This window comes from Motacilla alba, chromosome 14, assembly GCF_015832195.1.
Source record: "Motacilla alba alba isolate MOTALB_02 chromosome 14, Motacilla_alba_V1.0_pri, whole genome shotgun sequence".
NCBI lineage: Eukaryota > Metazoa > Chordata > Aves > Passeriformes > Motacillidae > Motacilla > Motacilla alba.
Window position 1 is genome coordinate 3,691,333 of NC_052029.1, and position 21,765 is coordinate 3,713,097.

At 43.5% G+C, this 21,765-nt stretch overlaps 1 protein-coding gene across 20 annotated transcripts in view; it reads left to right on the forward strand.

Annotated features, from left to right (window-relative positions):
* RBFOX1 (RNA binding fox-1 homolog 1) overlaps positions 1–21,765 on the forward strand; it is a 1,167,310-nt gene that overhangs the window by 381,360 nt on the left and 764,185 nt on the right. The window contains exon 1 of one of the 20 annotated variants that reach the window (XM_038151502.1): positions 8,872–8,891. The exons of the other annotated variants lie outside the window; for them this stretch is intronic. The gene's annotated coding sequence lies outside the window, so the exon portion shown is untranslated. Of the gene's footprint in view, positions 1–8,871; positions 8,892–21,765 lie in introns of those variants that run through there. 20 annotated transcript variants of the gene reach the window in all.

Genomic DNA, 21,765 nt, shown 5'->3' on the forward strand with positions numbered 1-21,765 from the left:
TTTCATCTGTGGGTGGTATTTACCTCGTTTTATCTTGCAGTAAGGTAGAAAAATTATAAAGAAGGGCCTCATAAAATCAAGCCTGCTCTCCTAGAATCTGTGGCTGGCCTTGTCAGGCTAGGCCTTTGCAGGTTCCCATGTGAAAGCAACCCTGGTGTGAGCAGCTCATTAGCATAACAATCTATTCCTGGGTGAAAAACAACCAGCACCTGTATAAACTGGTTTCACATTGTTAGGTAGAAAAATGACAACTATCTCTCATAAACAGCTTCCCCTGCACGTACATACTGAGGGTTTTGGTGACCAATCAATACAGAATAACATCTTGTTACTGACCAATAACAGTAATTGGCAAGAAAGCTGCTGACCAATTGCAGTCCCACACAGGTCTGTGACACTGTATGAAAAGGAGCTATGTGAGTAAAGAAGGGGCTTTTCCCCCATGAAGAAAATGGAGTCTCTGTGATTTATTCCCATAGCTTCAGAAATCATTAGGTGGGGCTGGAAAAGCAGTGGGTTTCTGTTCAGCTCTGGTGGGATGGTTGGAAATGGGCTTTCTGCCAGTGCTTCTGGCAAGGTTCAGCTCTGCTTAACGGGGTCAGTTTGACCAGAAAGCAGAGAAATGTCTGTAGGGTGTGTGGGGTCCAGTCCTGGCATGGGGAGGATTGAGATCCCTTCTGGAAGGCTCCAGAAGCTGCCAGGCTGGCCTCAGGCTGCTGTGGGAGGTGGGAGCAGGGCTCTGCCAAGGTAGGGTGCCTCTGGGCATGGGCCAGGGCATCCTCAGCAGCTGGCAGCTCTGAGGTCTGCCTGAGCCTTTGGGATGCTCACATCTGCATTCAGCAGCTGCACACGGCAGTGTGGGCACCCCCTGAGCTCAGCTGGCTATTCAGAACTCATTTCTGGAAATCTGGCAGGTGCTTTGCTGGGTTCTTCTGGAGCAGGCAGGTGACCTGCCAGGAGTTAGGTGAGCTGTGGCCGCATTTCTCTTCACAGAAAGGCACAACTTCCCAAGGACATTTCCTGGGAATCACAGCGAGGATACTCAGAGACAGAAAAACCAATTCTTATCTCATTTGCTGCTCCTGTGTTGGTGCCAAAGCAGAATGCAGTATGGAGATTGTTTACCCAGAGTGATGGTGTTTTGTTTCCTTGGCCTACCAGGGCCAAGCACATGTGCAGAGTGTCAGTCAGGAGACAGTCACGAGGTGCTTGTGCAGATCCAGTTTAGATGTAGTCTAATGTAGTATAGAATAATATAGTATAATAAAGCAATTAATTAGCCTTCTGATATCAATGGAGTCAGTGCAGCATTTCTTCCCAGGCGTTGGGGTCATCTGCTTTTCCTGTAGGGAACTCCTCCACTTCTGGCCCTAAGGGAATGAGTCTCTTCTGGTCTTATTTGGCTTGCCTTAGAACAGGAAGAAAACCAAGCTTTATGAGATCATAGAATCGTTTGGGTGGGGAAGGATCATCAGATCCATCTGTTAACCCAGCAGTGCCAAGTTCACCCCTGAGCCATGTCCCTTAGCACCACACCTACATGTCTTTTAAATATCTCCAGGGATGGGGCCTCCATCGCCTCCCTGGGCATCCTGTTACAATGTTTGAAAACCCTTTCCATGAAGAAATTATTTGTGATATCCACTGTAAACCCACCCTGGAGCAACTTGACACTCTTTCCCTCCTCACTAGAGCCTCCTTTCAGGCTATTGAGGAGAGTGAGGAGGTTTCTTCCCTTTTAGAGAAACCTCTAGGATCTGGAGCAAGATTTGTTATGTTCTTTGTGGTAATGAACCAAAAAATAGCCATTCACTTTCTTAAGGGAACACTTAAAAATAATATTTATTTTTATTTATTTACTTACTCATTTATTAATATATGCACTTTGTATGTTGAGAAGGAAATAATTTCACATTTTGTAATAAATTCTTTGGATTCTGGGTTTATGTTGTGTAAATTATATTTCTACCAACTGAATACAAGCCTAAATTTGAATCATCAGTTTTCTTGCCTATGAAACTGATACCCATTTAATGCTCCTTTCATGGTGACTTTCAGCTGAAGCTCTGAAGGGGTTAGCAGCAATTTGTTTCCCCTGTCTGTAGCTGAAGTTTCCTTGAAAAGTTTCATTAACACACTATCATGGTTTAAAAATAGAAACTCAAGAGAATTACTCCAACTCAAGTAATATAATGCATCAAGAAGCTTTTCATTTTATATTATAATTATTCCAAAGCACTTCAACCTAGCCACTTTTCCATTATGAGAAGAATTCTACACCATTTTGTATCCAAAATTGCATTTCTCAGAAATTCTATGCCTGTGTGCAGATAACTTGCAGTGCTCCTATTGTCCTTGTTTCTTCTCTGCTGTGGAATTAAATCCCAATGTTTAGAAAACTCCTAAATGAGTTTTATTGCTCTCTATAGGCACAGAAGAGCAGAATGCAGCAGCTGAGAAGCTGCAGTGCCCTGTGGATTGAGAGCACGACATGGGGGATTTCTTGCTCCACTAGCTAGTGATGGGGTGCTTTGCAAGCCCTCCTTCTCTCAGAATTCTACTCAGGAAAAGTTAATTTCTCTCTTTCTTCCCTTCCCTTCAGCCCCCCAAAAGAAGAAACACATATTTACAGTATGCAGGCAGCTGGACAGCTCTTCAGTGTTTAGATATAAATTATGTGTATAGTAACTTCACCTAAACATCTGTCAGTGTTTTAAATACTAAATAAATAAATAAATAACCTTACTGCTGTGTTAATTCAGGGACACCTGTCAGTTTCTCTGGAAACTGGATCCCAAAGAATTCTCAGTCAGCTGCTTATACTGAACTGAAACTCAGCTTTGAAAATACAATTTGCCTGCTGGCTTGACACTTAGAAATTTTGACTATTTATTCTGGGCAGCAAATTATTAATTTTCTTCTGGGCATGTCTTTTGCTTGTTTGGGGATAGTTCTGGGAGTTTTTTGGTTGGGTTTTTTTGGTTGTTTGTTTGTTTGGGTTTTTAATGTGTGTGTTTATATGCAGTGTAGACGGAACAGAATCAGAGACTGGCAGGGGCACAAGGGGACCTCTGGATGTGCTCTGGTCCCACCCCACTGCTGGGCAGGGACACCCAGAGCTGGCTGCCCAGGACTGTGCCCAGATGGCTTTTGGGTGTGTCCAAGGTGGAGCCATCCCAGCTGGAACATCCCCAGGTGGCTGCCAGGGCTCGTCACCCTCCCAGAGGAGCAGCTCCAGGCGTTCTGAGGGAATCTCCTGGCTGCCAGCTGGTGCTCACTGCTCTGCTCCTGTCACAGCACCCCTGGGAACAGCCTGTCCTGTTTGTACCCCACTTTCAGATATTTGTACACATTGATGAGGCTCCCCCTGGCCTTCTCCAGGTGAGCAGCCACAGCTCTCTCAGCCTTTCCTCACTTCAGGGGTGTTCCAGGACCTCCACCAGCTCAGCAGCCCTTTGGTGGGCTCCGTCCTTGTTTCTCCTGTCCTGGGGATGTCAGAACCTGGAACTCCAGAGGTGGCCTCACCTGTGCTGCATGGGAGTTGAGGAGGATGTTCTCAGCCTGCTGGCAGAGCTGTTCCTGCAGCCCAGGGTGCTCTGGCCCTTCTTTGCAGCCAGGGGATGCTGCTGGCTGTTCAGCCTGGCTGCAGCACGCCAGGACCTTTCCAACCCCCGGGATCCTGGCATTTATTGGGTTTCAGCTTGTTCTGTGTCACAGCAGTGACACTGCCCCACCATGACATCAACAGTGGAGGTGTTTAACTGGACTGAGCCCAGTATGGACCCCTGTCACTGGGAGGCTCAGGCACAGCCTCACCCAGAGCTCACTGGGGCTCTGAAGCTCACAGCCACTCCAGAAGGTAGCGCCTTGCTTTTTCATCTCCTCCCTACATCCATCCCCTCAGCCTCACCCTGGCTGCAGGTTTGGAAGGGAGCTCAGCGGCATTGCCTGATTTCCTTCTGCACCTTTGTAAAACACTCAGGTGGACAGGTGCAACAAACCCATCACTGCAAAGTCACACCGATTTTTCCTGAAACAGCAGTCCTTCTCCATTAGCTCCCTGTCCAGATGGCTAAGTATATGGTGGAGCAGAATTAATGGGTGCCGGGGAACCCACCTCCACGTGGGACAGGCAGCAGGGCTGGCAGGCAGACAGAAAGCCCTGAGAAAGGTTGTGGCTGAAGGACACCACTGTTGGGAGCACAGATGAAGATATATTCCTGAACTCAAGGAGGAAACACAGAGGGTGCATTACTGCATGGAATGATTAGATGACTGACTAATGAGCCTTGAGGGGCAAGGAAATTGGCTACAAAAGCAATTAAATAAGCACCTGACATTCCAGTGTACTCTGTATAAACACTGAACTTTTACCATGTTTACTTGGCAAAGCTAAAGGAGAGCTGTTTAAGCATACAAGGCAAATTGCTGCAGGAAGAAAAAAAAATCTTCAAAAAAATCTGTGTTAAACAGATTGCTCTTCCGAAAGTGTGTTAGTAAATGCTTTTCTCTGTCAGAAGGTGTGATAACACATTGCAATGCTAGCACTGTAAATCACTGTCCACAGTTTCCATTAGTTATTCTGGGTATTCAAGCCAATATTAAACTCCATGTTCTGCTGTAATCTGTCCATTGTTAGATACCATTAGGTAATAATACCTTTTTTTTTTTTTTTCCCTTTAGGGACAAAACTTCTGCATAATAATCCAAATATAAGTGACAGAAGGGTCATTTTGCATGAAATCTGATGAACCAACATCGGATACCTGTTTCTGTGACATAACAGGGCATCTCTGAAATGCACCTGGGCAGGTGGAGTGCATTCAGCCCAAACAGGGACCTTGAAGAAAGGGATCTAAATGAGAGGTAGCTCAATGAGATTTGTGATTTTGGCAGATGGAGGTTTTGAAGTGTTGTGACTGCCCTCAGTCCCAGGTACCTGTACAGTGTGAGAGGGCTCTGGCTGAGATGGAAGGAAGGTTTTTCCTCCAGGCTAAGGTGTTACACTCAGGTGGTTTTATGCCAATTCCCACCACACATGTTGTATGCTGAGAGCAGGGAGTTTCCCACCTTCTACAGGCAGAGGGGAATTCACCCACAGGATGGAACAGATGTCAATATCGGCCTCAGTTTTCTCCTTCCAGTGAACTTTCAAACTACTTGGTCAAGCATTTCACTTGTTGCCCCACTCAGTGGAAGTAACAATTTTGGGACTCTGTTATCAGGCAATTCAAGGTCAGGAAGAGATTTGAAACACAGTCCCAGTGAACCAGAGATGAAGTGTTCATAATATTTTAAGAGCAAACCAGATTCTTGGTAGTGTTGCTGGGGATGATCTTCAGCCAGGTGCTCAGTAAGTCTCTGGCAGCCCTGTCTGTGTGGAGGTGCTGGAAGTGTCACTAATTCTGTTCTTCCTGGTAAATGTGTGCAGCTAAAGGAAGAAAGTAGTAATTTTCAAGTGTCAATTGGAGTTGTAACTATGTGTGACAAAGAGCTGTGCTGGGAGGTTGAAGCAAGTGGTTTCTCTCCTCTGTAACCGACTGGAAGCAAAGAAATCAGGTGGGATATTTTTTTCTGTAAGAGGAGTTAGAATCACTTCTTAAAAGTATTGAATAATGTTATATTTGCTGCCAGAAAATCATGCTTGGTCTTTTAAGGCAGTCTAAAATTAATCATGTATTTGTTTCTTAATTGCCTCATTAATTCAGGTTCAAAAGTTCTCCTGTACTTGGAAGTCACAATATGCACTGCTGAACCCCATAAGTGTTGTGTATGCCCTGGTTTCTTCAGAGGATAAGAATTCTAGATTTCTGAGCTGAAAGAGCTTTATTAAGAAGTGACATGTCTGGCTTTAGAGACAGAGGTGGAATTGGTACATCTGAAATTAATGAATAATATATAAGGGCTGATACCAGCTTTGCTTCATGAGTTGGCCATACTATTTAGCCTCAAGCAGAAGCAAGAAACACACACAAAAAAAGAAAGGTTGTTAAGGTAGAAAGTTAAATATTTAATGCCAGTGTCTGCTGTATATTTTCCTTTTGTGTATTCATGGAAATATATTTTGGAACTGGAGGCAAATGTTATTTAAAATACAGTGGTGGCAGAAGGGGCATATTTGATTGAGGCATCAAAGTGCTAGACTTTGTAAAAGGTATGAGAGAAAATTCCTGGATTAGCCTTGAAATTTTCACTTCCATCTTCCCTTTTCTTTGGGGTATTCTGGGTCTCATTTTGGCTTTCATTTGGGATTTGTGTGTACCAACTCTTCCTTTCTTTCCTGTTTTAATGAGGTGGATGAGCAGGCAGCAGTAAGAGCTGGTTGTTTTCCCAGTAGCAGTTGTGTCTTTCAAGCCCTCCACAATGCATCCTGTCAGTGACAACACACAAAAGGTAACACACATCGTTGTGTGCTGCCTTCTGTCATAAAAAAAAAAAGGTTTTGAGCCTGCTGGGTCCAGAAATAGCACAGGAATTTCTGTTTCCTGGGCTAACCAGGAGCTGGATGTTACACAAAGAAAGGCGCTGGGAGCGGAATGGATTTTGGGGTGAAAGCATCAGAAATTGTCAGAAAAATGTGAACTTGGGTATTTTTTTCTCCTGCCCTGGAAGGTGTAGTTGGAGCATTAGGGTACGCTGATATTTTTATGATCTGATTTGTTGGCAATGAGCAAAAACAAACCCCTGCCTAGCTGTTTGCAGCTGCACAAGCTGCAGTATATTTGTCCTGGACACATGGTTGTGTAGAAAGGTAGATGTTGTTTCAAGACTTTTGGCATTCAGCTGAAACAAGAACTAAATACAGATTCTGATGTTTTTCTCCTTAAAGAAGAAAAGAAATCATTGTAGAACTTGATAATTTTCTCATTGGAAGACCTGTTTTTAAATCATTTTGGATGTTTGTGCCTGTGCTTGCTCTCAAAGTTGCAGGAAGGGCTTAGTGAGCTTCCATGGGCTTGGCATTCTAGTCTGGGTCACAGGAGCCTGCTTTTCTGACTCAGATAAGGGCAACACTTTACTTCTTCTACAGAACTAGAATAAATTTTGTATTGGGCTTTCCTTGTAAGACCTTTTAATATGGGAAAAGCTGTTCCCAGTGGCCGGAAGAAGGAAGAATGTCCTGATCACAGCTGGGTCTTGTTTTGGACTCAAGTCAGAAATCTACAGCCAATTCTGCAGGTGTTTTACACGAGAGGCAGCTCAAACAGACACATGTGTGTGATTACATAGATGTGTCCACACCAACTTTATTTCACTCTTATTCAGAGCTTAAGAAAGCACTGTGTTTGCAACCTCGAGTGCTGCCAAATGTAGTTGGATAATTGCTTCTCCAAAAATCTGATTTGAGTAAGAAGGAAAATGTAGCCTCAGATTTTGGAAAGAGAACTTCTATGGGAAGTTAAAATGATGCAGGACTTGTTCCCTGGGGCTGAACAGCCAGCTCCAGTGCTCCTGGTGCTGCTGGGAGGCATGGCAAGCACAGATCCTGTAAAGCTCACAAAATCCAGTGTTATTCCACTGAGCTTTTTGGAACACTGTCACCAGCAAGAAGAACTGGTTTAGGTTGTTATTACTTGAGGTAGAGCTGGCAGGCATTGTGGGCAAGAGTGGTAAAAGAAAGAAACGTGCAGCTTGGGGAAGACAGTTTGTAAATTAATTTAACTATTTTTCTAATTGCTAGTTGGTTGAGGTTTTGAAGAAATGCAATCTGTTGACCACTCAGAACAGAATGATAAATTAGTGGTGTTAAAAGAATCTTTTAGATCACATAGCACTTACAATGTAATTTGGTCAGCTTTAAGAATAGAAGATCTCCTTAGAAGGTAAGAAATACGCTGCAACTTCAGTTATCTTCCCTATTGACTTAACCTGGTGCATGTGAAGTGCATTATAAAGCATTAAAATGCAATTATTGCCAGTATTAACCTGGCAACGTTGCTGATTTTGAGGCTGAGGAGGACAGGAGGTGAGGCAGCCAGCTCAGCTGTTCCTCAGGGAACCTTTCTGGTCCTGGTTGCAGTGTCAAGGTCCTGGCAGGGGTGTGGGCTGGCCCTGCTGCTGTGTGTGCACACAGAACAGGAGCAGGGCGTTGTGCTGCCATGGCCTGAGCAGGGTTTGTGCCCAGGGGCAGAGAGGGGCAGCGTGAGCTCAGGACTTCCCCAGAGCTCTGTTTGCCCTGAAGGGTTTGGCCAGGGCAGGTGGGGCAGCCTCTGCTCCCGTAGGGTAGGGCTGGCTCCAGGTGTGCTCCCCACTGCCGGTGTGAGGAGCTGGGGTGGTGCTGGGCACAGATGGGGTTCTGGAGCTGCTTTTCCAGGGCAGGTGGGGCAGCCTCTGCTCCTCTGGGGTAGGACTGGCTCCAGGTGTGCTCCCCACTGCCGGTGTGAGGAGCTGGGGCGGTGCTGGGCACAGATGGGGTTCTGGAGCTGCTTTTCCAGGGCAGCCTCTGCTCCTCTGGGGTAGGACTGGCTCCAGGTGTGCTCCCCACTGCCGGTGTGAGGAGCTGGGGTGGTGCTGGGCACAGATGGGGTTCTGGAGCTGCTTTTCCAGGGCAGCCTCTGCTCCTCTGGGGTAGGACTGGCTCCAGGTGTGCTCCCCACTGCAGGTGTGAGGAGCTGGGGCGGTGCTGGGCAGGCACAGATGGATTCTGGAGCTGCTTTGCCATGCCAGTGCTGCTGCTCCAGTGCACATCTCCAGAGCAGCAGCAGGACACTCTGCTCGTGTTTCCACGTGGAGACTTCTCTTTCCTCCAGCGCTGTGTCTGGGCAGTGCCAGCTTCTTTCTGCAGCGATTGCAGCTCTGAGAGCCTGCTCTAGGGCAGGTGCTGAAGAGCTTCACTGGGCTGGGAGTGCTCTGGATCCCCAGGCTAAGGCAGGCAGCATCAGCCACAGCTGGTGAGTATGGCAGGGATCCACCTGCATTTCCCATTTCATCCATCCTGCTCTCAGAGCTCAGCAGGGCACGGCACCGGGAGCAGCCAGGCTCGCTGGGCACAGGTGCCTTGGCATTTTTTTGGCTGTTTATTTTTGATTTCAAGCCTTCAGCTAGGAATCCTAGCAGATTGCAAGTGTGCTGCTACGGAGTTTACAAATCTTTGTGAGATATTTTCAAAACAAAACAAAATGCGCACGGAGGATCTTCTCATAATTTGGATACAGATTAAGTGCACCTGAGCCGTTTTATCAGGTTGTGCTTCACGTGTTTGCACAGAGTTGATGTATAAATTGATATTGTAAGCTTTCCAGGGTTTTTGTGATTCCTGCAGGAAAAGAAAAATAGCTTCTCTCCCACCAGCCCAGTTACAGTGGAATGTGTTAGAAAGTAAATGAGATTACAGAGTGTTGTGGGCTGTGTTCTGATGCTGTTTGTTTTGATTTAATACATAATTTATCCACAAGTTAATCAACTTTATATTGATTAACATGGGATGAATTGCCTTGTATAGAAAATATTGTTTTAGATCAACTATCTAACAAATAGTAGAGAAATCAAAATCAAGTAATGTGTGTGTTAATGCTTAAATACCAATAATATACTTTGAAAGAGCCAAAGGAAGCCCCTGTAATTAGAAAATTGGGGAATTTGCACTTTAATCTTTTGTACCAAATTTTCCTGTTATAGTTGCTTAAAGTACCCCTGTAAAGGAGTCTATCAAATAAACTATCAGGAGATAGATTTGAAGGTTTATTTTTTCTTTTGAAATATATATTTACAGGAGAGGGGTAACGTTAATAAAATTATAGGTAATTTATCGCAAAATCTGATAATTTTCTTTAGAATAAAATACCTGTGTCCTGCAACTACAAAAGTGGAGAGCAAGTACCTTCAAATATTTTAAGGAAAATCAGTCATGAGATGACATAAATATGTAATAGGAGGGTTTTGGGTGATTCTTAGTCTCAGAACCAGGTCTTCTAGTCGAGTGCTTTTTTCTTTTATTTACTTTTACTTTGAAGTAGTCTCTGTAGTTAAAGTATATAAAAATGAAAATGTATCACCACCATATGGCAGTTGGCTCACTGCCTAAATAATGTATGTTCCATAAGTTCACTGAAGGACTGCTTTTCTCTGCTTGGAGGGTGTTTACCTATCATTTTCATACTGAAAAAATCTGCCCTGAGATCAGAATAATTTGATGGGTAGAATAAAAAAGACTTTGTTCTGCATTTGGTATAAAATGATAATGATTTCCCCTTGTGTTTACTGATGAAGGGCAATTTAATTCTGGGGGTGGTTGATTCTTTGAATTTCTGGTGTAAAGAATTGTGTGTTATAGATATTCCTCACAGTATTTATTGCTTTAGTAGTAAAAGCTGTGTGCTGGAGCTCCACAAAACACAGGTTTAGTTGGGAGATTCACTCTGAACAATAGGTATTCAGAGGAGGCACATTTTGGTTTAAAGCATATAAAATAACTGGGGAAAGTAGAACTGGAAAAGTAGAACTGTATTCTACTTTTATTTTTATTTTTCCCCTTCAAATCTCTGGTTGGAGTTCTGCTAGCTGAGGATCCAAATCCCTTCTCTTTTGGAAAAAGTTTAGGGTTAATAATTCTGCTTCTTATGCTGCTGCCTGTAGTGAAAACTGCACTGTTTGTTTCCTTTTCCAGAAAATCTTGAATTTATTGTAATTACAGAATTACCTTAGGTGGAACTTCTGCTCATTTTTTTTCCCTGCTCTGCCTTAGACTGAGAGCTGAGTTCTTTTACTGATCCCAGTTTTTCATGCAGCTCTATACTCCTGGAGAAGATTCAGGTTCCTGAACAGTGATATGGATTTTAGGTGTCATAGTCTCAGGCTCACAGTTTTCACTTTGAAGATAAGGAGTATGTTCATTTTCTTTTAGTTCCTAAAATTGTCTCCCTTTGCAGCCTAGGAAGTTGCCATGGTTTTGGTGTGTGTGAATTTGCATGTTTTAGCATGTAATAACAGAACAGGTGGGGTTGCAAGGGATTTTTCAAGGTCATCTAGACCAACCCCAACCCTAATGATTTTATTTCTGTGCCCAGATGAGAACCATAATCTGTGTGTTTTTCTAAGTAAATCTAAAGGTGGGGTTGGGGTGGTGTTTTCTGTGCACACAACATAACTAAATTACAGCTTTTCTCAGAAACTTTAACCTCTAGGAATGTTTTAGAGGTTTAGGGTTTTTTTTTCCCCCTACATCTGGCTTGAACAAGTAGATGTGATATTTGCACTCCTTGTTGCTGCTGCAGCCAAATGGTTTGAATATTGAGTGGGTGGCAGGTGCACATTCTGTGCCCACCTTCAGCTGGGTGAAAATCTCAAACTCACCTGCAGTTCTCCACTGAGAGAGCCCCAGTCAGGGAGGTTCTGGTGGAAAGGTGGGGCTGTCCATTCCTCCTGGCAGGGCTGGGTCAGCTTAGCCTGGATTGCTGCTGTTTTCAGGGGGGTATTTCCTTTTTTTTTTTTGCAATATTTTGCAAAGCCAGTGAGTGCTGGAGAAGGAGTTCTCTGTGGTGTTGGATCATACCTTGTAGGACAGGTGAGAGTTTTGGCTGCTGCTATTGATGCCTAATGATTTTTGCCTTTTTTCTTTTCTATACTTCTGTAGCCTTTTCACAGATTTTTGGAGCTCTGTAGCCTAATATTGCATTCCTACCTGGTTTTCCCAGTGCTTTTTCCCTGCCCTGATATACAGAAAGACAAAACATATTCCAAAGCCTCCATCCTACCTTGGTTCTTCTTAGAAACCAAGGCCAAAAAACAGCTCTTGGAGACACATTTTCACCAAGAAACTTCAGTTCCACTTGAGGGGGGGATTTAGAAGGGGCCTGAACTTGGGAAAGGGGGGGAAAGATGGAGTTGCATCACCACTTTTGCTCTTAATTGGTGCTTTTTTCAATGATGCTAATTTACTAAATTTATAAATCTGAATTCAGCCTGTGGGGGCTGGGCTTTGTGGGCATTTTCCATACCTGCCCCTGGAGGCCTCCAATAAAGATCAACCTTTGTGTTCCCTCCTGTACTAATATTATCTCAGAATAATTATCTCAGAAGTGTGTTTTGTTTCATTTCCAGGTTCTTTAAGGCATCACCTTCAGGATACACCTGTGAGTACCTGCAGGTGTTACTCAGAGTGGAAGGTGAGATGTAGCATGGGGTGTGTGATGCCTCTTGAGGCAGCAGCCTTCCTGCTGGGCCTGGCTGGCCTTTCACAACCAATTTTCGTCCTTTTTAGCCAAGTAGAACCCTGTAAAAGAAAAATGTCGAATGTTTCCACCCAGAACAATGTACAGCCTGTAGCTGGGAGCTGTCTCCTAGAAGGATGCAGGGCAGAGGAGGGAATCCAGCCTGGCTTCCTTTATTACTGCAGCAGAGCTCTAACCATTACACTGATGTACAGATGTTTTTGGGGGCAGCTGAGTGCTGAGAGCCTCAACCAATCCTCAGCCACTGTCACTGAGGAAAAATAGTGAGAGGCTGCAGGAGGATCTCAGTAGATGTCCACAAAGGCAATTCAGCAGACAAATACATGAGACAGTCCTAATAGAAATTAAACTCAGGGAGCTGGGAGTGTTCAGGGATGACCTTATCACTCTCTACAACCCCCTGAAGGGTGGCTGTAGCCAGAGGGGGCCAGGCTCTTCTCCCAGGGAACGCTGACAGAATGAGAGGACACAGCCTTAAGCTGCCCCAGGGGAAGTTTAGGTCAGACAACAGAAAAAATTCCTCACTGAAAGAGTGACGGGCGCTGGAATTGTCTGCCCAGGGAGGTGGTGGGGTCACTGTCCCTGGATGTGTTTAAGGACAGCCTGGACTGGCAGTCAGTGCCGTGCTTTAGGTGATGAGGAGGTGTTAGGTCATAGGTTGGACTTGGTGATCTCAAAGGTCTTTTCCAACCCAGTTCATTCTGTGCTTCTGTGAAATATGTGTATATGCATGTATATAATCCATGTGTAGGAAGACTGTGTCATTATTTATAAATATATATACATATATATATTATTTATAAGGGTTTACCCTTGTTGCTAAAAGAGTGGCCAAGGCAGGAGTGGCAGGACTGTCACCACATTTCTCTTCACAGAGAAAAACAAGGCACAGTTCTTCCCAAGAATATTTCTGGGTTTCACATTCTCTGAACCTCAGCAAAAGGAAAAACAATTCTTATCTCATTTACTGCTCCTGTGTTGTTCACTAGTGGAATGCGTTGTGGAAGATTGTTTACCTGAAGGGAATTGGTGATTGGATTCTGGTGAGAGTGTTTGGATTCAGTGACCAATTGAATCCAGGTGTGTGTCAGGACTGCCCCCTGACAGTCACGAGATCCTGGGCAGGGGAGCGCAGTTGGGTGCTTGTGCAGATTCAGTTTAAATGTAATGTAATATATTGTAATATAGTATAGAATTATATAGTGTAATAAAGTCATTAATTAGCCTTCTGATAAGATGGAGTCAGATGCACCATTTCTCTCCCCTTGTTGGGGGTGAAAATATCCACTGTACAGGACCCTTTGTGCCTCTCAGCCTCACCTGCAGGAGTGCAGGGGATTGGGGGTGGCAGTGTGCAAGCACTGAGTGCACGTGCCTTGTTCCTGTTCCCCCGGCTGGCAGCAGGGAATGGCATCCTGAGGAGGAGCCCAGGCTGCATCCAGCCCTCAGAAATTACTGCCATAGATAAGCTGGAGGGGAGGAGGGAGGACGACACAGAAAATCTGTGTACTCCTTAATAGATTCATGGTTTGCTTCATTTCATAATTCCTTTTTGACTCAGTCATCTGTGGCAGTTGTATAAATTACTTCTAATGATGCAGTACTGCTGAGGAATTTTGGTTTTACTTTGCAATGTATCATTATTAGCTCTTAGGAAAAAAAATACCCTGTATTGTTTGGTCTGTATAAAGGACATGTGAGAAAAGGAGAGTGAATTCAAATCAAAAGGGAAAAGGAAATTTAAACCTTTGCCACAGATGTTTTCTTTGGAAAGGAAATTCAAATTGTCGCTTTGCAAAGTGAACTAAATGGAACATCTGTGACTTCTGGTTTTCATTCTTCTAGACTTGAGTCTCTTCTGTTTCTACCAGCCTTAGAGATGCATATTCATCCTGATCCTGCTTCCCTTGCCTGTTAACTTTAGTTGGACAAAGCCTTTTATGAGAAGAAAGCTAAAAAAATGAATTGAGAAAATCATCACTGTGTCAAGCTGCTTGAAAAAGCTCAGGATGGTCCAGGCTGGGCAGAGGTTTCTGTGCAAGTTCAAATGTCAGTGAGAGGGTGCAATGCACAGGCACACTGCCTGTTGGTTTTTTATAAGCAGAAGAAAGTAAGGAATTTAAAAGAAAAGCTACTATACTTTAGCAGTTTTTGGTATTCTTTCCTGGCAGTGCACAATAAATGAACCTTGATTAGCTCTGGTGACTCAGGTTTACATTAAAGATTCTCAGAGCTGCAGCCCAGAGGAAAGAGCTTATAGTGATTTAATCTGGCCTTTATTTTGATTCTGAAATAATTTGAGCTTTCCAGGATAACTTGTTTAGCTCTTGAACAATTCCAGCAGCTCCATCAGGTTTCTTTGATGTGGAGCAGTGCAGAGCTGGGCTGTGCTCTCATTCCCTCTCCCCTGTTTTATTTCTCCTCTCCACTTTAGTACTTGATTCTTGTTTTTAAAAGTTTGCTGGTTTTATTTTTTCAGTGCTTATGTCAAGAAAACTAGATTTTAGATTTGAAGACTCAAGAAGAGCTGGATGGAAAAACTCAGATGCAAGTGTCGTAGTGGCATGGATGGAGAGTAGAATTGAACTGTAATTGTAGCCAGAATGTCTTGCATCCAAAAATGGAAATAAATGGATTTTTAACTGGGTGTACAGGCTGTAAAAATGACTGATTAATCTGTGAATTCCAACTGTAAAACAAAGGAGAAATAAAATCTGGGAAAATACTCAGATTCTGCAAAGGAAACGTTGGATTATTTTCTAATGAAGACAGGTGATTTTTTTTCTTCCTTTTTTTTTTTTTCCCCCCATTTCTACAATTAAATTTCAAAAGTGGACATTTATATTTTGAAAGCCTCCTGCACAGATATTTTGGTGTTTTGGGTATTTTGATGGGAGAACAGCACTGTCTAAAGCCCTGCTGTAAAGAAGTGTTTGTGCCAGAGTAAGGGGCTGTGAAGAGGAAAGTGCCAGGACAGAGAGCAGAGCTCCCTCCAGCTCTCCTCCTCCTGCCTGATGAATTCTCTTTAATTGGGTAGGAAACTGAGTCCAGGCAGGTCCATTGCCATTTCTGACTTGCTGCTGATGCCAGACCCTGTCAACGTGAAGAGAAGGAGCAAAGGTGACAGCTGGATGCTGAGAAAGTGAAACCTGGAGCCCAGCGAGGCAGGAGAAGCAGGAGGGAGGGCTCTGCTCCCTTTCTGCCTGTGCTGTGCCTCTACCTGAGAGAGGAAAAACTCCAGCAGTCCCTAAATTCTCACTTTAATAGTGACAAAGTGTGTTTGTCACTATTGGACCCAAGTGAATGTTCCCAGCTCCCCTCCCTGGTGAGTGCAGGGAGTGAGGAGCTGCAGAGCTCTGGGAGGCTCTGCCCCCAGTGCAGCAGCAGCAGCAGGGGGATGAGCTCCATCCGTGACACGTTTGGCTGTGTTACCTCCAATTTCCATCCTGGGGTCCCACCCAGGGTAAGAACTGGAGCTGCTGATGTTTGTGGCTGCTGCCTGGTTCCATCAGCCACTTGCAGAATTTGTTTTCTGCTTCCATCTCGCTGCTTTTCCTCGCAGTGCATGAGGAGTGCTGCCCCTTCCTTGTTTCTTGTCTTTGGGCAGTTCAGGGCTGAGCAGTGACCGTAAAGATATTGAATTTAAACCTTGCTAATCACAGTGTTTGTTGTCCATATGGTTCTGGTTTGTACAGTCAGTTTTATTTTGTTCAGTGTCAGTTCCTAGATTTTCCTATGAGTTCCCATGTAGGAGAATTGTAACATTTCATTTTAGAGCAAACCATGCAAACTTGGTCTGATATTTAACTTTAGTTATTTCATCTTTTCTCCTTGACTTAGATTTGAAGGTCTTTTTGTTCATGTTATTTCTGTTACAGAAAAAAACATTTATGACTTTTTATAAAAAACTTTCAATATTCATTCAGAGAGCATTTTTTATTTTAAAACATTGTATTTATGCTGCACTATTACTTATATATTTTATTTGAAGTAATTAAAACTGTTTTGAACATAAAAAAGCTTTATGTATCTATGACTAAACTAGAAAAACAATTTTCCTGTATCTAAAATATTGCCTTTATTTTACTTTCTCTGACCTGTGCTGTCCAGGCATCCAGTATCTGACAGGGGTGGATGTGTATGCCACATAGCTATATTTATTTAATGTAGTTAACTCATTTCTGGCTAAGTTTTTGTGTCCTCTTGGTTTTACTGCAGGTATTGAGGGGAGGAATTCTTATCTTATGAAATATAACTACATCAGGTGGCTGCAAAATGGAATGTGACAGTGATGCTAAGCCAGAATCTGGACCTGTTTTTTAAAGTTTGGGGATTTTCCTAATAAGGAGACGAAATTTTTTTGTCTTTTTTTCATAATATCGGTGTGGAGCAGTCAGTCAAAGGAGAGACAGGTGCATCCCATGCACAATCTTTATTTGGAGGCCATAATATTATGCACCTATGAGTAGAATTAGTTTTTCCTTCTGATACTTGGTGTTTTAAAACATTTATCAGGCAGCAGGGAAATCCCAGAGACTGTTTTTACTTCTTGCTCAGGAACCAGAACAGGCTATTTCAGTCCACTTTAGCACTAAATTTGGACATGTAAATTCAGCATTCTCCTGTAATGTATTCCACTTGTGAAGAACACAAGCCCCTGGTTTGAGTTGTGCTAGGGCAATGATGCCTGATTTCAGCTTTTATATTTTCCATGTATTTGTCATCCTGCAGTTTTCAGTGAGTAACTCTAAACTCCATGTACAGTGTCAGCTGCTGCTTCCCCATTTTGGGCAGACACAACAATTCCTCTGCAGGCCTGGGAGTCAAGGACTCCTCACTGCCTCAGGCCTGAGGGATGGAAACAAAAGTGAGCTGGGGGAGCAAACTTGGGGTAAATGACTTCATTACCTGAAGCTGTTATTGGAAGATTAACCCCCAATATGCAACTGGACCAAACTTATAAAAGTGTGAAAATCCGTGACCCTTCATCCATTTTGGGTGCAGCCCCTGGGGGGCTTCATCTCTCCGAAATGCACCTGAAGGCTCTTCACTAAACAGAACTGCTTTTCATCCCCTTCATTTTGTCTGCCCTCTGTTCTTAGGTAGTCCCAAGAAGGCATCAACAGGAAGGAGTTTCTGGCAGCTGGGTCAGAATTTGGCTGTGCTCCTGCTGGGAGTTGCTGTGGAAAGTGGATGTTGTTGAGCAGCCTCACTCTGATGCTTGTCCCCCTCCACTGTCAGGACAATGGGCATTGTCAGGGCACAGCAGGGCCCTTTGCATCCCCACAGCAGCACCGTGGATAAACTGCCTTCATCTCCCCTTGCTATTGATCCATCAGCTTTCCTGTGAGCACTAAATTCATCCTTAAAAAATAATTAGCTCCAGTGCCTTGGCAGAATTCCAAGCAGGCAATTACATTCTGCCTGCTTAAAAATGCCCCCTGTAGCTGCAATTGGCTAACTTACAGTGACAGATGACTGTGAGTGTTGTGATATGGGGTCGGTGTGGCTTTTTATCAGTGGGAAATCTCCTGTAATGCTGCAAATCCTGCCCTGCAAGAACCCACTGACCAGCACGGCTCATTAGCCTGACAAAGGAAAGGAGCCATGGAAAATGTTTCCCCAATGTTTTGAAAGCAAAAAAGAGAAAGATTTGGATGTTTCTTTGCATGTTTTAAATTGTTGAAGGCATTTCCTGTAATGTGCCCTTAGGTGTCTGTGCACTGCTACATGGAATAAAAGCAAACCTGAGCCTGGCTTGTTTTGTAGAAGTCAGAGTTAATTATGGACTCAGGACTGACACTTGAAATGGTTGAGAGAACAGAGGGAAGATTTTGTTTGTTAACTGTGGGACTTTGGGTTCAATTTGTTTAATGGAAGAAAACATAGGTATGAGATAAAATATATATTTGCTTGTGTTTCCCTTTCCAAGGGTAGTAAATAATTGAAAACCTGGGTTTGTTTGTTGATTTTTTTCCTTGCTGTTTTGAGAGAGGAAATACAACTTTTGAAGTGTCTAAATAACTTGTATTTGGTATTAAATGGTTTGAAAAGACCAGGAGAAAATGTTGATGTTTAGATATTTGGTGGAGCACTGCATGACTAAAATAATCCTAAAGGATGAAGAGATGAACCTCCCATCTCCTGCCACAGCTGAAGAACAAAGCTACATTTTGATAAAGAAAAATCATCTGAATGAACATGCCTGAAACATTTTTCTGATTATTTAATTTTGTGATGGTTGTATTGGTGAAAGGGGTAGAAGGGAATTTTTGCACTTCATGGGCTTTTTTTGTTTCCACTTTTTTTGTTACTGGTATTCTCAAAAGGGCACACGTGGTCCAGGCACTGAGCCCTTGCAGTTCCATACTGCCAGTGGAGTATTTCAGTGGAGCATAGAAATAAAAGTGTTTGCAGCCAGTGCAAGGGCTTTTCTGCCCTTCTGTTTTGTCTCCTGGCAAAGGAAATACAAGCCTGTTTTTAGGAGTTCCCTTTACAGTGTGAAACTGTGGCATCTCTGCCAGGATATGCAGAGTTAGCAAACCTTGCAAATTGAAATCTGAAGAATTAATTCTGGTCTTTCCAGCTCAGGAGTTTGAGAATTAAAAGTCAGTGCTTTCCTAATAATGAAATTGACTTAAAATTTAATAAATACTTCTGTTTAAGAGGAGTTTATTCTTATTCCTTCCAGATGCAGAGTTTTTGGGAGATGATAGTCGAATTTTTAGGCAGTTATTGTTCCATATCTGTGTCCCTGCTGTCTGAAATACAAAGGAACAACATTGCAGTTGAATTAAAGAGGCCTGGACAGTTTCAACCATTGTGAAAAACATAAAATAAATAATCTTATCAATCTTGCTAATTATGACAGGAGTGTTCTGCTGAACAAGGGACAGAAATTTGAAGAGTTTCATTTAATCTTCTCCTAGCATTCTAAATGTGGTCAAGGTTGTTGGTTGTATAACCTCTTGGAGAAAAAAAAAATTGAGGATGATTTTAGGAATAACTTAGTAGCTCAGATGGTTAATGCATGTTTGGGGACTCATTGCCTTTGCCTTTTCTTTTGCAGTTGTGTTTTGTTCTGTCTGTAACCAGTCAAAGCTGCCTGGATATTGTGGAGGCATCTCTATCACACAGTATCTATTTTTAAATGGACTATTACTCGGGGCATGAGCAGAATAGCTGTTCTTCATTTCTGGTGCGGCTCTGCCATGCAAATTCCCCTGGACTTTGAAGAAGCAAACACTCAGGTGTTTCATCACCCACTGCCAAGTTTCCTCTGCTGCAGGATTAATGTGTGTTAAACTAAATGAGCGTTGTTTGTTCTCTTCAGCATCCTGGGTTCTCTGTGCTGCCCATTCTGACCCAGGGATTGCAGCATTCTGGAGGAGCCCTTAGGCTGCCCTCAAGGTGTTTCCTTTAAATTATGAAGAGCCTTTGTCTCCCTTTCTGGCTGAAGGTGTGGTTGCACTGTGGGTCACTATTCAGAGTGGAATTGGGTGGAGCTGGTGTTTCCTGTGGGTGAGGACAGCTACAAACCCCCTGCAGGGATGGAATGTTGATGAAGCTGTGACTGATGCTGCATTACCTGCTGAAATTGTGATAGATGAGTAACGCCATGGTTGACTCACAATTAAATACAAATATCATGTATATGTGTTAAGAGAAGTTTTCTAGATTTATAGTTAGTGTTATCAGGGAACAGCCTGGGTTTGGGACATTTGGGAGGGTCAGACTGTCACTGTGGCAACACCTGACCTCCAATCAAGACTGAAGGAAGTGAACTCCACCACTGGACAGGGAAGGAGGAGTCAATAGACAGAGGAATGAAAAGGTTAAAAGGCAAAACCTCCATTGTGTGGGTGAGCACATGGTGGGAAAATCCTCTTCTCCTGGTGCTGTAATATTTTCTCTTTGCAGTCTTATGTTGTGATTTTTGATAAAGTTTTAATAAACCTTTTAACATTTTTGAAAGTGGGTAGCATTTCCCACAAAATCAAACCTTAATGCACCCATCAGGCTTTTCATCAGTCTGTTTCCCAAAGCTGAGCTTGGGACATGAGAAGCCAAGCACCTGCAGAACTCTGGGTATCTTCAAGCATCCCTTGCTTGCTTTCTTGTCTTTATGGCAATGTTGGTATAAAATCTGAGAAATCCAGATCTCTCACTTCACACCATTTCCCATGGGGTTGTGCCTCAGAGCATTTTTTTTCAGCTGGCTGTCCATAGACCAATGATTTTTCCACTGAAAGGTTCAGTTACAGTTTTCCAGGGCTGAGTTTGTGATCCAGGCTCTGGAAGGCACAGGGCCTGTGGGATCCATAGCTCTGCCTCTTCAAGTGGTTCCTGTTCCTTCTTCAGTCATGAAGTTCCTTCTTCCTGGGCATGAGAGCTGTCTTGGAGGAGTCTGGAGAGGGGCACAAAAAAAAAAAAATGCAGATGGAAAGAGGCTGAAAACTTCAGTGTTGAGGATCACAGTGCTTTCTGTGTGCTGGGGATAGATTCACCCCTGTCTCCTCAGAGACAGAAGAGGGGGTTTTAGAGCCCTCAGATGAGTCACTGTGGCTGTGCTCTATCTGTGGTCTCTGCTATCTCACTGCTGCTTCTCCCTTCTGGGGTACCTCAGAACCATTGCTTTTTGCAGTGATGGATGGCAGTGGGCTGTGGTTATCTTGTCATTTATTCCTCCTCTGTGCACAGCCTTGGAGCGCCTGAGCATTCCAAACACCACTGCTGCCATTCTGATATCGCCAGACTCATCACAGCTCCTCAGGAATCCGTTTGGGTTGTGTCATTCAGGAGAACCATAGCTTTTATTGCTTCAGGCCTTGTCAAGACTGAGTTTGGATCAGTGAAATATTGACTGCCCACTGTTACAAAACCTGTGCTCTGGGAACCCGCTTTTAGAGGTGGAAATGGCATTTACAGGGTGGAAAAGGCATTCCAGAGCCATGGCCTGTGCAGAAAATGTTTGCTTCTGCTGAGCCTTCAGTTGAAAAGTCACTTTAATATCACATTCACATTTTCTGAAAAATCCCTTTGCCCAGGATTTTTTTTTCCCGGGAAGCTGAGAAGCCTCAGAGAAAAGGAAAACAATTCTTCTCTCATTTGCTTCTCCTGTGCTGTGCTCATGTGGAATGTGCTTGGAGATTGTTCACCCACAGGTGATTGTTCCATTGGGTTCTGCTGGGAGTTGTTTTCACTCTTTGGCCAATCAGGGCCAGGCTGTGTCAGGGCTCTGGAGAGAGGCACGAGTTTTCATTATTATCTTGTCAGCATTCTGTAAGTATCCTTTCTGTATTCTTTAGTACAGTTTAGTATAGTATTCTTTAATATAATATAGTATGATAAAGTAATAAATCAGCCTTCTGAGAACATGGAGTCAGATTCATCATTCCTGTCTTCATTGGGGGAGATCACAAATACAATACTTTAGGTCCTAAAGTAATACATTAATTGCACAAGTCCTGTTGAAAAACTTGGAAGGCAACTGATATGTGCAAATTGGTGACTGATTTTTAATTGGATGATGACAACGTAACTAACAGTGAATGCTAAGAATTCAAACCTCTGGGAAGACACTCACCACAGAGAT